Below are 14,841 nucleotides of genomic sequence, written 5' to 3' on the forward strand. Positions count from 1 at the left end.
TTAACGTTGGTTTTAATCTGTCAGATTTCACTGGGACTTTTCAAGACTGGATACATGATAATCAGCATGGAGACAGTGGTCTGGCTGTAGGAAAAAGGCATCACCACCAACATTCTACAAGAGCAAAATGGATTTCAATACTGTATTAAGAATAGACACTTGTATGCAAGAGACATACTATCAAAGCCAGGATATACCAATTAGGAAAGGATTTTAATTCATAATTTTCTTCCCAGAGCCCAGACTGGAGAAATAGTGTTAACTTTCTTGAGGACAGAGCTTGAAACACATCCTTCCATCAACACTCTAACTGGTCAGACTCTCTTTTAGTTATTCAGCATCTATATATTTATTAACTCTTTGTAGAATATTTATTATGGAATATATTGAATATATAAAAGAGCCTATACATATATGAATAATTTAAAAATAAGCAAACTAACGTATTTATATTCAACATTTCACATGGGAAAGTGAACACTGTAAATATTATTATATCATTCTACCACAGTTACCATGTGCTAGTCTCCATTTTCACCCCTATCCTCCCTCCTCTCCAAAAGTAACCAATATAAACTTTTTGTTTATTATTCCTTTCCTTTACTCAAAATTTTATTATACTTTCACATATACAGTATTTAATTTTTTTAACATACCTGTAGGGAATAACTTTGTATTTTTCACAGTTTGCTTTTAGATTAATAATTAAATTCCTGCTCCTCCAAAGGGATACCTGTACCTCACCTTTATTTTCACTGCTGCAGGATATCCCATATAGTACAAGCACAGAAAAGTTACAGTGTATTTATCTACTCTGTCAAATGGACATTTGGGTATTTGGGGGCTTAAGAGCTGTTGTTATTATGAACAACACAGGATATGGTATTTACATGTCTAGTAAAGCACAAGTACAAGGAGTTCTCTAGAATAAATAGAATCGATGAGACATGGGTATGTTCATTTTCTACTTTACTTAATAATTCCCAGTTATTTTCTGAAGTGGTATCAATTTCTTTTCCTGTTACAACTTGGCTGCTCTGCATCTTCACAAATAAGTGGTGTTATCAGACTTGATTACTTTGTTACCTTAATGTTGGGTGATGTGTGTGTCTGAGGGGTGGTGTTGAGTATAAATTTCACTGTGGTTTTAGTTTGTATTTCTCTAATTACTGAGTTCTTGTTATATGTTGATTGATTTTTCACATTTGGTTTCTCCTAAGGTCTATTTTTTCTGATACTGATGTAGCCACTAGGTTATATTGATTAATATTTGCTTTGTATAAACTTTCCCGTAATTTTATACTCAATATTTTGTTTTAAATGTGTCTCTTATAAGCAATAGGAAGGTGAAAAAATTTCCCACTCATAAGATTTGTGTCTATTATGTATCTATCATCTATCTATTTAAAGAGATTCCTAAGAATCCTAATCACAGCCTACATACTGCTCTTAGAATCAGTTCAGCAGTCTCAGCACAGCTTCACAGCTTTTCTACAAGAGTACTGTAAAACCCATAGACCATATTGTTATATATTTGATTTTTAGTATATTACCCAATTAAAATTGGATCCCTTAAAAGAATGGAGAGTTGAATTTGAAACAATACTCATAACCATTTTCCAGAGGAAGGTAAATCAGAGGTCCATACTGACGCTACGATTATATCGGTTTACAACCAAAGCTTTACTTTATTGTAATTCATATAGTCACAGTCTCATATGCCTTTAGATCTTGCTCTTTCATCTCTGCATTCTTAGTATATGGCACATGGTGAGCACCTGTCAGTGCTTTCTGAATGAAAGAGAAAAACTACCCCAAGTGAGTCTTATTTTATGAAATACATTTTAAGAGTAGTTGATGTGAGTTGCTGCCTTGGGAAAATGCACTTATGTGAAGAAGGGAATGAAGAGAGTACAATCCCCAACTGTTCACATTTCTTAAGGGGGTATGCATTTTAGAAGGTATTTGTAAAAACAGACATGAAACTTTTAAAAAATTAAAATGTATCATCAATTTTGTAACAAGTATGTCCAAAATTGTGTCCAACAAGAGTAGCTCAAGTTAAGGAACTGGAATTATTCATACATAGCACTATTTTACAAATTGTGATCTCAGAAGTGCAGCTCTGAGATTAATAGATTAATTCATATAGATTAATATGAATATAGCTTGAATATTTCTGCAACTATTCATGCTTCTTCTTCTCCCTCTGCCCTTTGAACAATCCTCATGTTCTCATCTCACAGTCAGTTTTACTTAATTTTCTTGTTTTGACTATTAATTGTTTTCAATTAAGCTAGAGTTAAGCAAGGGAGTTCATATATCCCTTCTCTTCATTAGCTCTTATATTCATCACAGACATGTGATGAGTCAAAGTACTTTATAAAATATATTTTTTAAAAGTACAACAGAGTTGTTGTCACGTGAAGAAGGAAGATGGGAAGTCAGTTATTTGTCAAAATGCTAGCACATTATGTAAACCTGTTGGAGTTTTATAGGTTTATTTCTAATTTTATTTTAATGTTAATTTTTAATTGGTTTTCTTCAGAGAATCACCACTTTGTATTAGTTCCTGTTTTCCTTCCTGAGTTTTAAATAAAAGACTCAGCTAGAGGAAGTATTCTTAAAATGGCATTCAGTGTTTTAGCTTACCTCAGATTCGCTCACCCTTTGAATAATTAACCATGACCTTGGATTTTATAACCACATTTCAAATGCCTTTTTTAAAAAATCACTTTTGTCTTACAGAATATTTAATTACAGTGAATTCATACACCATTCTCTTGTAATATTGAGATGGAATCTCAATCTAGAGATAGAATAATAGAAACACGTACTATCTTCATTTCTTCCAGGGTTTCTGTTTTTCCAACTGTCTTTTAAAACTTGAGTCCCTAGTATTTCATTCTCAATTCCCTAACCACTAGAGTGGTTTCCTTTATCCTTTCAACCAAATGAGATTTCTTGAACTGGTGTAGATCTTTGTATCTCACTAAGATGGCAGTTCTTTCTTTTAGGTATTTTTTATATTTACACCAAACAATCTTTATGTAGTGTTCCCAGGACAGGGAAAAACAAGTAATTGAACAGGAAGAGCATGAACATTGGAATGAGCACCCCAGAAAGGGGAGTCAAGTGGGAATGAGTGCAGTGTAAGTCAACGGACTCAGGGAACAAAAACCAATAGAGCAGAAGAGAGGAGTCTTTGCATCAGAGACTAAGTCCAAATGTCTCCAGGCATGGTCTAAGTCCAGAGCCTACCTATTATTGCTCCTGTTCCTGCTGCTGCTACTCCTGACCTTGGGACTAGTGGCTTCTGGTCAAACCGAGAGACTTCCCTGAAGTAGGTCCCTGCAAGAATGAATAAGTTCAAAGCCACACACTGGAGACTAAGTCTCTTTCTCACATTTAAAAAAGTACCTCACAAAGTTTTTGCAACAAATAAAGAGAAGCAAACTGAATCACTTCACATGATGTTGAAAAAAGAGTAATCATTGTTACCCATTTTAATAAGACATAGGTACAGAAATTTCTAACACATGTTGTCTTTCCCAAAAGTCTAAGCTTTCTGTTTCTTTTGTTTTTAAATAATTTTGTGATTTTTCAGATGACTTCAATGAATTTTTAATCAAGTCATCACAGAACCTGTTGATTTAGAGATCATGTTTTACAAGTGATTATATGATGCTCTTTTGAACTTACTGCTTTCCTAAATATATATTTTAACATGTTCACATCTTTGGAATAATCTGTGAAATATTTTTATCCTGTTTCTCAAGGACAGCAATGACAATAATTATGCCTATGTATATTTATATATTTTGTATATTCTATAGTGGAAGCTTAAATTTGCTTTGACAAGAGAGGTCACATCTATACACCTATGAAGCATTTTAGTTTTGTAAATATAAGGCTAGGATCTACTCATTAACCTTTGTCAAATCCTGAACTTGGGGCATAATCCTACCATACATACTTATATGTTTGTTAATTAGTATGTTTAATCATGTAATAAGCTCTGTCACCACTGAGGGCAGCATGCAATTCTAAAATGATTATTATCGTGCTCGCTTCGGCAGCACATATACTAAAATGATTATTATATTTTGAAAATACATATTTTTTCACTCGTAGTGGAATAAAGACCATGGTTGAGAACCTGAACTTGATGAAAGGAGGAGACAAAAAGCAGACTCGCAACTGTAAAGAAAAAAAATTGTTTTCCCAAACCATAATGGAACACTGATTTCCTTGGGGAGAGATGTACAGTTGGGAAATACCTGTGAATGGTACCTGTGATTATCACTGAGAGCCATAAATACCATACTTTTATATTAAGTTAAACTTGAGAGGTAAGCTTTAGAGAATAATTAAAGCTAATGCCCTTGTTCTGAGGAACAAAGAGGTTAACATATATAGATTCTGAGATAATTTTTGTTTGGACATTGAAAAAAATGGTGACAAGAATTTGAGGACACTCATTGAAAACTTATACAATTTCATTATTTTGTGATCATTTTTTTCCTCCTCTCCCTGCTCTAGCACTTATTTTTATCTCAGGTCACCCTCTACTATCCTAACCTTTCCACTGCCTCCTTGGACCTATGAAAAAAGATGTTAACTTTTGTGGAATTTCCCCATTAAAGTACAAATCAGGTTTCTAATTAAATGTTCAAGCCAACACCATAATTCTATAGGTATTTTTTCATAAAATTGCAGCTAAATTTCAATTACATTTGATTATAAAATTTCAACTGTTTCCTAACGGGGCTATGCTGCTTTAATAAGTACTAACTTGTTAATGACCATATTTAATACTAATAAAGCTTCCTACTCCCTTTGGTTCCATAAGAGTAGTCCAAATTCAAAGGCCTTGTCTCCACCGAAGTCTGGCATTAATTCTATCTGTATGGATCTTTAGTGATATGTACAACTATCTCAGGAACAAAAGCATCTATTTCTACACTGTCTTCTTATTCTGTTAATGAGAAAAGGAATGAAGAAGGCAGGAAGAGAAAATTCTTGTTAAGGGAAAATAGCTTAATCATATATAACATTCTATTGAGAAATGTAATTTAAAAGGTCTTTGAGGATCAACAGGAAGATGGAGGAAGAGTAAGACGTGAAGATCACCTTCCTCCCCACAGATACATCAGAAATACATCTACACATGGGACAACTCCTACAGAACACCGACTGAACGCTGGCAGAAGACCTCAGACCTCCCCAAAGGCAAGAAACTCCCTCACGTACCTGGGTAGGGCAAAAGAAAAAAGAATAAACAGAGACAAAAGAATAGGGAGGGAGCTGTGAAGGAAGAAAGGTTTCCACACACTAGGAAGCCCTTTCGCGGGCGGAGACTGTGGATGGCAGAGCGGAAAAGCTTCAGAGTCGCGGAGGATTACACAGCAACAGGGGTGCTGCGGTGGGCAAAGCGGAGAGCTTACTGCGCAGAGGATCGGTGCCGACCGGCACTCACCAGCCCAAGATGATGTCTGCTCACTCGACGGGGTGGGCGGGGACTGGGAGCTGAGGCTTGGGCTTTGGTCAGAACACAAGGAGAGGACTGGCAGCGTGAACATAGCCTGAAAGGGTTAGTGCGCCACAGCTAGCCGGAGGGAAGTCTGGGAAAAAGTCTGGACCTGCCGAAGAGGCAAGAGACTTTTTCTTCCCTCTTTGTTTCCTGGTGTGTGAGGAGAGGGGATTAAGAGCACTGCTTAAAGGAGTTCCAGAGAAGGGCGTGAGCTGCAGCTATCAGCATGGACCCCAGAGACGGGCATGAGATGCTAAGGCCACTGCTGCCTCCACCAAGAAGCCTGTGTGCGAGCACAGGTCACTATCCACACCTCCCCTCCTGGGAGCCTGTGCAGCCTGCCACTGCCAGGGTCCCATGATCCAGGGACAACTTCCCCAGGAGAACGCATGGCGTGCCTCAGGCTGGTGCAACGAAACATCGGCCTCTGCCACTGCAGGCTAGTCCCGCATTCCGTGCCCTGCCCTCCCACCGGCCTGAGTGAGCCAGAGCACCCGAATCAGCTGCTCCTTTAATCCCATCCTGTCTGAGCGAAGAACAGATGGCCTCAGGCGACCTACACGCAGAGGCGGGGCCAAATCCAAAGCTGAACCCTGGGAGCTGTGCAAACAAAGAAGAGAAAGGGAAATTTCTCCCAGCAGCCTCAGAAGCAGCAGATTAGAGCTCCACGATCAACTTGATGTACCCTGCATCCATGGAATACCTGAATAGACAACGAATCATCCCAAATTGAGGAGGTGGACTTGGAGAGCAAGATATATATTTTTTTCCCCTTTTCCTCTTTTTGTGAGAGTGTATGTGTATGCTTCTGTGTGAGATTTTGTCTGTATAGCTTTCCTTTCACCAGTTGTCCTAGGGTTCTGTCCGTCTTTTGTTTTTTTTTTTTACTTAAAATTTTTTTTAATAATTATTTTTTATTTTAATAACTTTATTTTATTTTATCTTACTTTATTTTATCTTATCCTCTTTTCTTTCTTTCTACGTTTTCTCCCTTTTATTCTGAGCCATGTAGATGAAAGGCTCTTGGTGCTCTAGCCAGGAGTCAGTGCTGTGCCTCTGAGGTGGGAGAGCCAACTTCAGGACACTGGTCCAAAAGAGACCTCCCAGCTCCACCTAATATCAAATGGTGAAAACCTCCCAGAGATCTCCATCTCAAGACCAACACCCAGCTTCACTCAACGACCAGCAATCTACAGTGCTGGAAACCCTATGCCAAACAATTAGCAACACAGGAACACAACACCACCCATTAGCAGAGAGGTTGCCTAAAATCATAATAAGGACACAGACACCCCAAAACACACCACCAGACTTGGACCTGCCCACCAGAAAGACAAGATCCAGCCTCATCCACCAGAACACAGGCACTAGTCCCCTCCACCAGAAAGCCTACACAACCCACTGAACCAAGCTTACCCACTGGGGGCAGACAACAAACACAATGGGAACTAAGAACCTGCAGCCTGCAAAAAGGAGACACCAAACACAGTAAGATAAGCAAAATGAGAAGACCGGAAAACACACAGCAGATGAAGGAGTAAGATAAAAACCCACCTGACCTAGCAAATGAAGAGGAAATAGGCAGTCTACCTGAAAAAGAATTCGGAATAATGATAGTAAATATGATCCAAAATCTTGGAAATAGAATAGAGAAAATTCAAGAAACATTTAACAAGGACCTAGAAGAACTAAAGAGGAAACAATAAATGATGAACAACACAATAAATGAAATTAAAAATACTCTAGAAGGGATCAATAGCAGAATAACTGAGGCAGAAGAACGGATAAGTGACCTGAAAGATAAAGTAGTGGAAATAACTACTACAGAGCACAATAAAGAAAAAAGAATGAAAAGAACTGAGGACAGTCTCAGAGACCTCTGGGACAACATTAAACATACCAACATTAGAATTATAGGGGTCCCAGAAGAAGAAGAGAAAAAGAAAGGAACTGAGAAAATATTTGAAGAGATTATAGTTGAAAACTTCCCTAATATGGGAAAGGTAATAGTGAATCAAGTTCAGGAAGCACAGAGAGTCCCATACAGGATAAATCCAAGGACAAACATGCCAAGACACATATTAATCAAACTATCAGAAATTGAATACAAAGAAAACATATTAAAAGCAGTAATGGAAAAACAACAAATACACACAAGGGAATCCCCATAAGGTTAACCATTGATCTTTCAGCAGAAACTCTGCAAGCCAGAAGGGAGTGGCAGGACATATTTAAAGGGATGAAGGAGAAAAACCAACAACTGAGATTACTCTACCCAGCAAAGATCTCATTCAGATTTGATGGAGAAATTAAAACATTTACAGACAAGCAAAAGCTGAGAGAGTTCAGCAGCACCAAACCAGCTTTACAACAAACGCTAAAGGAACTTCTCTAGGCAAGACACACAAGAAAAGTAAAAGACCTATAATAACAAACCCAAAACAATTAAGAAAATGGGAATAGGAACATACATATTGATAATTATCTTAAATGTAAATGGATTAAATGCTGCCACCAAAAGACACAGACTGGATGAATGGATACAAAAACAAGACCCATCTATGTGCTGTCTACAAGAGACCCACTTCAGACCTAGGGACACATACAGACTGAAAGTGAGGGGATGGAAAAAGATATTCCATGCAAATGGAAATCAAAAGAAAGCTGGAGTAGTAATCCTCAAATCAGACAAAATGGACTTTAAAATAAAGACTAAGAAAAGAGACAAAGAAGGACACTACATAATGATCAATGGATCAATCCAAGAAGAAGATATAACAATTTTAAATATTTATGCACCCAACATAGGAGCACCTCCATACATAAGGCAAATACTAACAGCTATAACAGGGGAAATTGACAGTAACACAATCATAGTAGGGGACTTTAACACCCCACTTTCATCAATGGACAGATCATCCAAAATGAAAATAAATAAGGAAACACAAGCTTTAAATAATACATTAAAGAAGATGGACTTAATTAATATTTATAGGACATTCCATCCAAAAACAACAGAACACACGTTTTTCTCAAGTGCTCATGGAACACTCTGCAGGATAGAGCATATCTTCAGTCACAAATCAAGCCTTGGTAAATTTTAAAAAATTGGAATGGTATCAAGTATCTTTTCCTACCACAATGCTATGAGACAAGATATCAATTACAGGAAAACGTCTGTAAAAAATACAAACACATGGAGGCTACACAATACACTATTTAATAATGAAGTGATCACTGAAGAAATCAAAGAGGAAATAAAAAAATACCTAGAAACAAATGACAATGGAGACACGACACCCCAAAACCTATGGGATACAGCAAAAGCAGTTCTAAGAGGGAAGTTTATAGCAATACAATCCTACCTCAAGAAACAAGAAACAGCTCAAATAAACAAACTAACCTTGCACCTAAAGCAATTAGAGAAAGAAGAACAGAAAACCCCCAAAGTTACCAGAAGGAAAGAAATCATAAAGATCATATCAGAAACAAGTGAAAAAGAAATGACAGCAAAGACCAATAAAACTAAAAGCCTGTTCTTTGAGAAGATAAACAAAATTGATAAACCATTAGCCAGACTCATCAAGAAAAAAAGGGAGAAGACTCAATAGAATTAGAAATGAAAAAGGAGAAGTAACAACTGACACTGCAGAAATACAAAGGATCATGAGAGATTACTACAAGCAACTATATGCCAATAAAATGGACAACCTGGAAGAAATGGACAAATTCTTAGAAATGCAGAACCTGCCAAGAATGAATCAGGAAGAAATAGAAAATATGAACAGACCAATCACAAGCACTGAAATTGAAACTGTGATTAAAAATCTTCCAACAAACAAAAGCCCAGGACCAGATGGCTTCACAGGTGAATTCTATCAAACATTTAGAGAAGAGCTAACACCTATCCTCAAACTCTTCCAAAATATAGCAGATGGAGGAACACTCCCAAACACATTCTATGAGGCCACCATCACCCTGATACCAAAACCAGACAAAGATGTCACAAAGAAAGAAAACTACAGGCCAATATCACTGATGAATATAGATGCAAAATTCCTCAACCAAATTCTAACAAACAGAATCCAACAGCACATGAAAAGGGAAATACACCATGATCAAGTGGGGTTTATCCCAAGAATGCAAGGATTCTTCAATATATGCAAATCAATCAACGTGATACACCATATTAACAAACTGAAGGAGAAAAACCATATGATCATCTCAATAGATGCAGAGAAAGCTTTTGACAAAATTCAACAGCCATTTATGATAAAAACCCTGCAGAAAGTAGGCATAGAGGGAACTTTCCTCAACATAATAAAGGCCATATATGACAAACCCACAGCCAGCATTGTTCTCAATGGTGAAAAACTGAAACCATTTCCACTAAGATCAGGAACAAGAATAGGTTGCCCACTCTCACCACTCTTATTCAACATAGTTTTGGAAGTTTTAGCCACAGCAATCAGAGAAGAAAAATAAATAAAAGGACCCCAAGTTGGAAAAGAAGAAGTAAAGCTGTCACTGTTTGCAGATGACATGATACTATACATAGAGAATCCTAAGGATGCTACCAGAAAACTACTAGAGCTAATCAATGAATTTGGTAAAGTAGCAAGATACAAAATTAATGCACAGAAATCTCTGGCATTCCTATACATTAATGATGAAAAGTCTGAGAGTGACATTAAGAAAACACTCTCATTTACCATTGCAACAAAAAGAATAAAATGTCTAGGAATAAACCTACCAAAGGAGACAAAAGATGTGTATGCAGAAAATTATAAGACACTGATGGTGATTGGTTCAAGATGGTGGAGTAGAAGGACGTGCGCTCATTCCCTCTTGTGAGAGCGCTGGAATCACAACTAACTGCTGAACAATCATCGACAGGAAGACACTGGAACTCACCAAAAAAGATACCCCACCTCCAAAGACAAAGGAGAAGCTGCAATAAGATGGTAAGAGGGGTGCAATCACAATACAATGAAATCCCATCGAGGACGGCTTAAAGATGGCGGAAGAGTAAGACGCGGAGATCTCCTTCCTCCTCACAGAGACATCAGAAATACATCTACACGTGGAACTTCTCCTATAGAACACCCACCGAACACTGGCAGAAGACCTCAGACCTCCAAAAAGGCAAGAAACTCCCCACATATCTGGGTATGGCAAAAGAAAAAAGAATAAACAGGAACAAAAGAATAGGGACGGGACCTACGCCAGTGGGAGGGAGCCGTGAAGGAGGAAAGACTCCCACACACTAGAAGCCGCTTCGCGGGCGGAGACTGCGGGCGCCGGAGGGGGAAGCTCTGGAGCCGCGGAGGACAGCTCAGCCACAGGGATGCGGAGGGCAAAGCGGAGAGATTCCCGCAGAGGATCGGTACCGACCGGCACTCACCAGCCCGAGAGGCTTGTCTGCTTGCCCGCCGGGGCGGGCGGGGCCAGGAGCTGAGGCTCGGGCTTCAGTCGGATCCCAGGGAAAGGTCTGGAGTTGGCAGAGTGGAGACAGCTTGAAGGGGGCTAGTGCGCCACGGCTGGCCGGGAGGGAGTTCGGCAGAAGTCTGGAGCTGCTGAAGAGGCAAGAGACCTTTTCCTCCCTCTTTGCTGCCTGGGCGCAAGGAGAGGGGATTAAGTGCGCCGCTTAAAGGAGCCCCAGAAGCGGGCGCGGAACTGCCGAAGAGACAAGAGACTTTTTCTTGCCTCTTTGCTTCCTCGGGTGTGAGGTGAGGGGATTAAGAGCACCGCGTAGAGGAACTCCAGAAACAGGCGCGAGCCGCGGCTGTCGGCACGGACAGTAGAGACTGGTGTCAGACGCTAAGGTTGCTGCTGCCACCACCAAGAGGCCTGTGTGTGAGCACAGGTCACTCTCCACACCGGCCCTCCCGGGAGCCCGTGCAGCCCGCCACTGCCGGGGTCCCGGGATCCAGGGACAGCTTCCCCGGGAGAACGCACGGCGCGCCTTGGGCCTGTGCAGCGTCACGTCGGCCTCTGCCGCCGCGGACTCGCCCCGCCCCCGTGCCATTCCCTCCCCCCAGCCTGAGTGAGCTGGAGCCCCCGAATCAACTGCTTCTTTAACCCCGTCCTGTCTGAGCAAAGGGCAGTCGCCCTCGGACAATTTACACGCAGAGGCGGGACCAAGTCCAAAGCTGAACCCCAGGAGCTGTGCGAACAGAGAGGAGAGGGGGAGGTCTCTCCCAGCAGCCTCAGAAGCAGCGGATTAAAGCTCCACAATCAAAAGTGCCCTGCATCTGTTGAAAACCTGAATAGACAACGAATCATCCCAAGTTGAGGAGGTGGACTTTGGGAGCAAGATATACTATTATTTTCCCCTTTTTTTTCTTTTTGTGAGTGTGTATGTGTGTGCTGCTGTGTGAGATTTTGTCTGTATAGCTTTGCTTTCACCATTTGTCCTAGGGTTAGACCGACCCATTTTTCTGTTTTTTTTTTTTAAAGGAAATATTTCTTCTTAATAATTATTTTTTATTTTAATAACTATACTTTATACTACTCTGTCTTCTCCCTTTCTTTCTTCCTTTCGTCCTTCCTCCCTTCCTCTCTTCCTTCCTTTCTTCCTTCCTTCCCCCCTTCTTTCCTCCCTTCCTCTCTTCCTTCCTCCCTTTCTTCCTCTGCACCTTCCTTCCTTCCTTTCTTGCTTCCTTCCTTCATTTCTTCCTTCCTTTCTTCCTTCCTTTCCTTTCCTTTCTATTTATTCTACCTTTTATTTTGAGCCGTGTGGATTAAAGGTTCTTGGCGCCCCAGCCAGGCACCAGGGCGGTGTCCCTGAGGTGGGAGAACCAACCTCAAGACACTAGTCCACAAGAGACCTCCCAGCTTCACGTAATATCAGACGGCGAAACTCTCCCAGAGATCTCCATCTCAACACCAAGACCCAGCTTCACTCAAGGACCAGCAAAGAACAGTGCTGGACACCCTATCCCCAACAAAGAGCAAGACAGGTCTACAGCCCCATCCATTAGCAGAGAGGCTGCCTAAAATCATAATAAGGTTACCAACATCCCCAAACACACCACCAGACGAGGACCTGCCCACCAGAAAGACAAGATCCAGCCTCATCCACCAGAACAGAGGCACTAGTCCCCCCAACCAGGGAATCTACACAACCCACTGAACCAACCTTAGCCACTGGGGACAGCCACCAAAAACAACAGGAACTACAAACCTGCAGCGTGCAAAAAGGAGACCCCAAACACAGTAAGATAAGCGAAATGAGAAGACAGAAAAACACACAACAGATGAAGGAGCAAGATAAAAACACACCAGACCTAACAGATGAAGAGGTAATAGCCAATCTACCTGAAAGAGAATTTAGAATAATGATGGTGAAGATGATGCAAAATCTTGGAAATAGAATAGACAATTTGCAAGAAACAGTTAACAGGGACCTAGAAGAAATAAAGAGGAAGCAAGAAACGATGAGCAACACAATAAATGAAATGAAAAATACTCTAGATGGGATCAATAGCAGAATAACTGAGGCAAAAGGACGGATAAGTGACCTGGAAGATAAAATAGTGGAAATAACTACTACAGAGCACAATAAAGAAAAAAGAATGAAAAGAACTGAGGACAGTCTCAGAGACCTCTGGGACAACATTAAACGCACCAACATTCGAATTATAGGGGTCCCAGAAGAAGAAGAGAAAAAGAAAGGGACTGAGAAAATATTTGAAGAGATTATAGTGGAAAACTTCCCTAATATAGGAAAGGAAATAGTCAATCAAGTCCAGGAAGCACAGAGAGTTCCATACAGGATAAACCCAAAGAGAAACACGCCAAGACACATAATAATCAAACTGTCAAAAATTAAATACAAAGGAAACATATTAAAAGCAGCAAGGGAAAAACAACAAATAACACACAAGGGAATCCCCATAAGATTAACATCTGATCTTTCAGCAGAAACTCTACAAGCCAGAAGGGAGTGGCAGGACATATTTAAAGTGATGAAGGAAAAAAACCTACAACCAAGATTACTCTACCCAGCAAGGATCTCATTCAGATTTTATGGAGATATTAAAACCTTTACAGACAAGCAAAAGCTGAGAGAGTTCAGCACCACCAAACCAGCTCTACAACAAATCCTAAAGGAACTTCTCTAGGCAAGAAACACAAGAGAAGGAAAAGACCTACAAGAACAACCCGAAACAATTAAGTAAATGGTAATAGGAACATACATATCGATAATTACCTTAAATGTAAATGGATTAAATGCTCCCACCAAAAGACACAGACTGGCTGAATGGATACAAAAACAAGACCCATATATATGCTGTCTACAAGAGACCCACTTCAGACCTAGGGACACATACAGACTGAAAGTAAGGGGATGGAAAAAGATATTCCATGCAAATGGAAATCAGAAGAAAGCTGGAGTAGCATTTCTCATATCAGACAAAATAGACTTTAAAATAAAGACTATTACAAGAGACAAAGAAGGACACTACATAATGATCAAGGGATCGATCCATGAAGAAGATATAACAATTGTAAATATTTATGCACCCAACATAGGAGCACCTCAATACATAAGGCAAATACTAACAGCCTTAAAAGGGGAAATCGACAGTAACACAATTATAATGGGGGACTTTAACAGCCCACTTTCACCAATGGACAGATCATCCAAAATGAAAATAAATAAGGAAACACAAGCTTTAAATGATATATTACACAAGATGGACTTAATTGATATTTATAGAACATTCCATCCAAAAACAACAAAATACACATTTTTCTCAAGTGCTCATGGAAAATTCTCCAGGATTGATCATATACTGGGTCACAAATCTGGCCTTGGCAAATTTAAGAAAATTGAAATCGTATCATGTATCTTTTCCGACCACAACGCTATGAAACTGGTTATCAATTACAGGAAAAGATCTGTAAAAAATACAAACACATGGAGGCTAAACAATACACTACTTAATAACGAAGTGATCACTGAAGAAATCAAAGAGGAAATCAAAAAATACTTAGAAACAAATGACAATGGAGACACGACGACCCAAAACCTATGGGATACAGCAAAAGCAGTTCTAAGAGGCAAGTTTATAGCAATACAATCATACCTTAAGAAACAGGAAACATCTCGAATAAACAACCTAACTTTGCACTTAAAGCAATTAAAGAAAGAAGAACAAAAAAATCCCCAAATATAGCAGAAGGAAAGAAATCATAAAGATCAGATCAGAAATAAATGAAAAAGAAGTTAAGGAAACAATAGCAAAGATCAATAAAACTAAAAGCTGGTTCTTTGAGAAGATAAATAAAATTGATAAACC

This window comes from Kogia breviceps, chromosome 2 (assembly GCF_026419965.1).
Source record: "Kogia breviceps isolate mKogBre1 chromosome 2, mKogBre1 haplotype 1, whole genome shotgun sequence".
NCBI lineage: Eukaryota > Metazoa > Chordata > Mammalia > Artiodactyla > Physeteridae > Kogia > Kogia breviceps.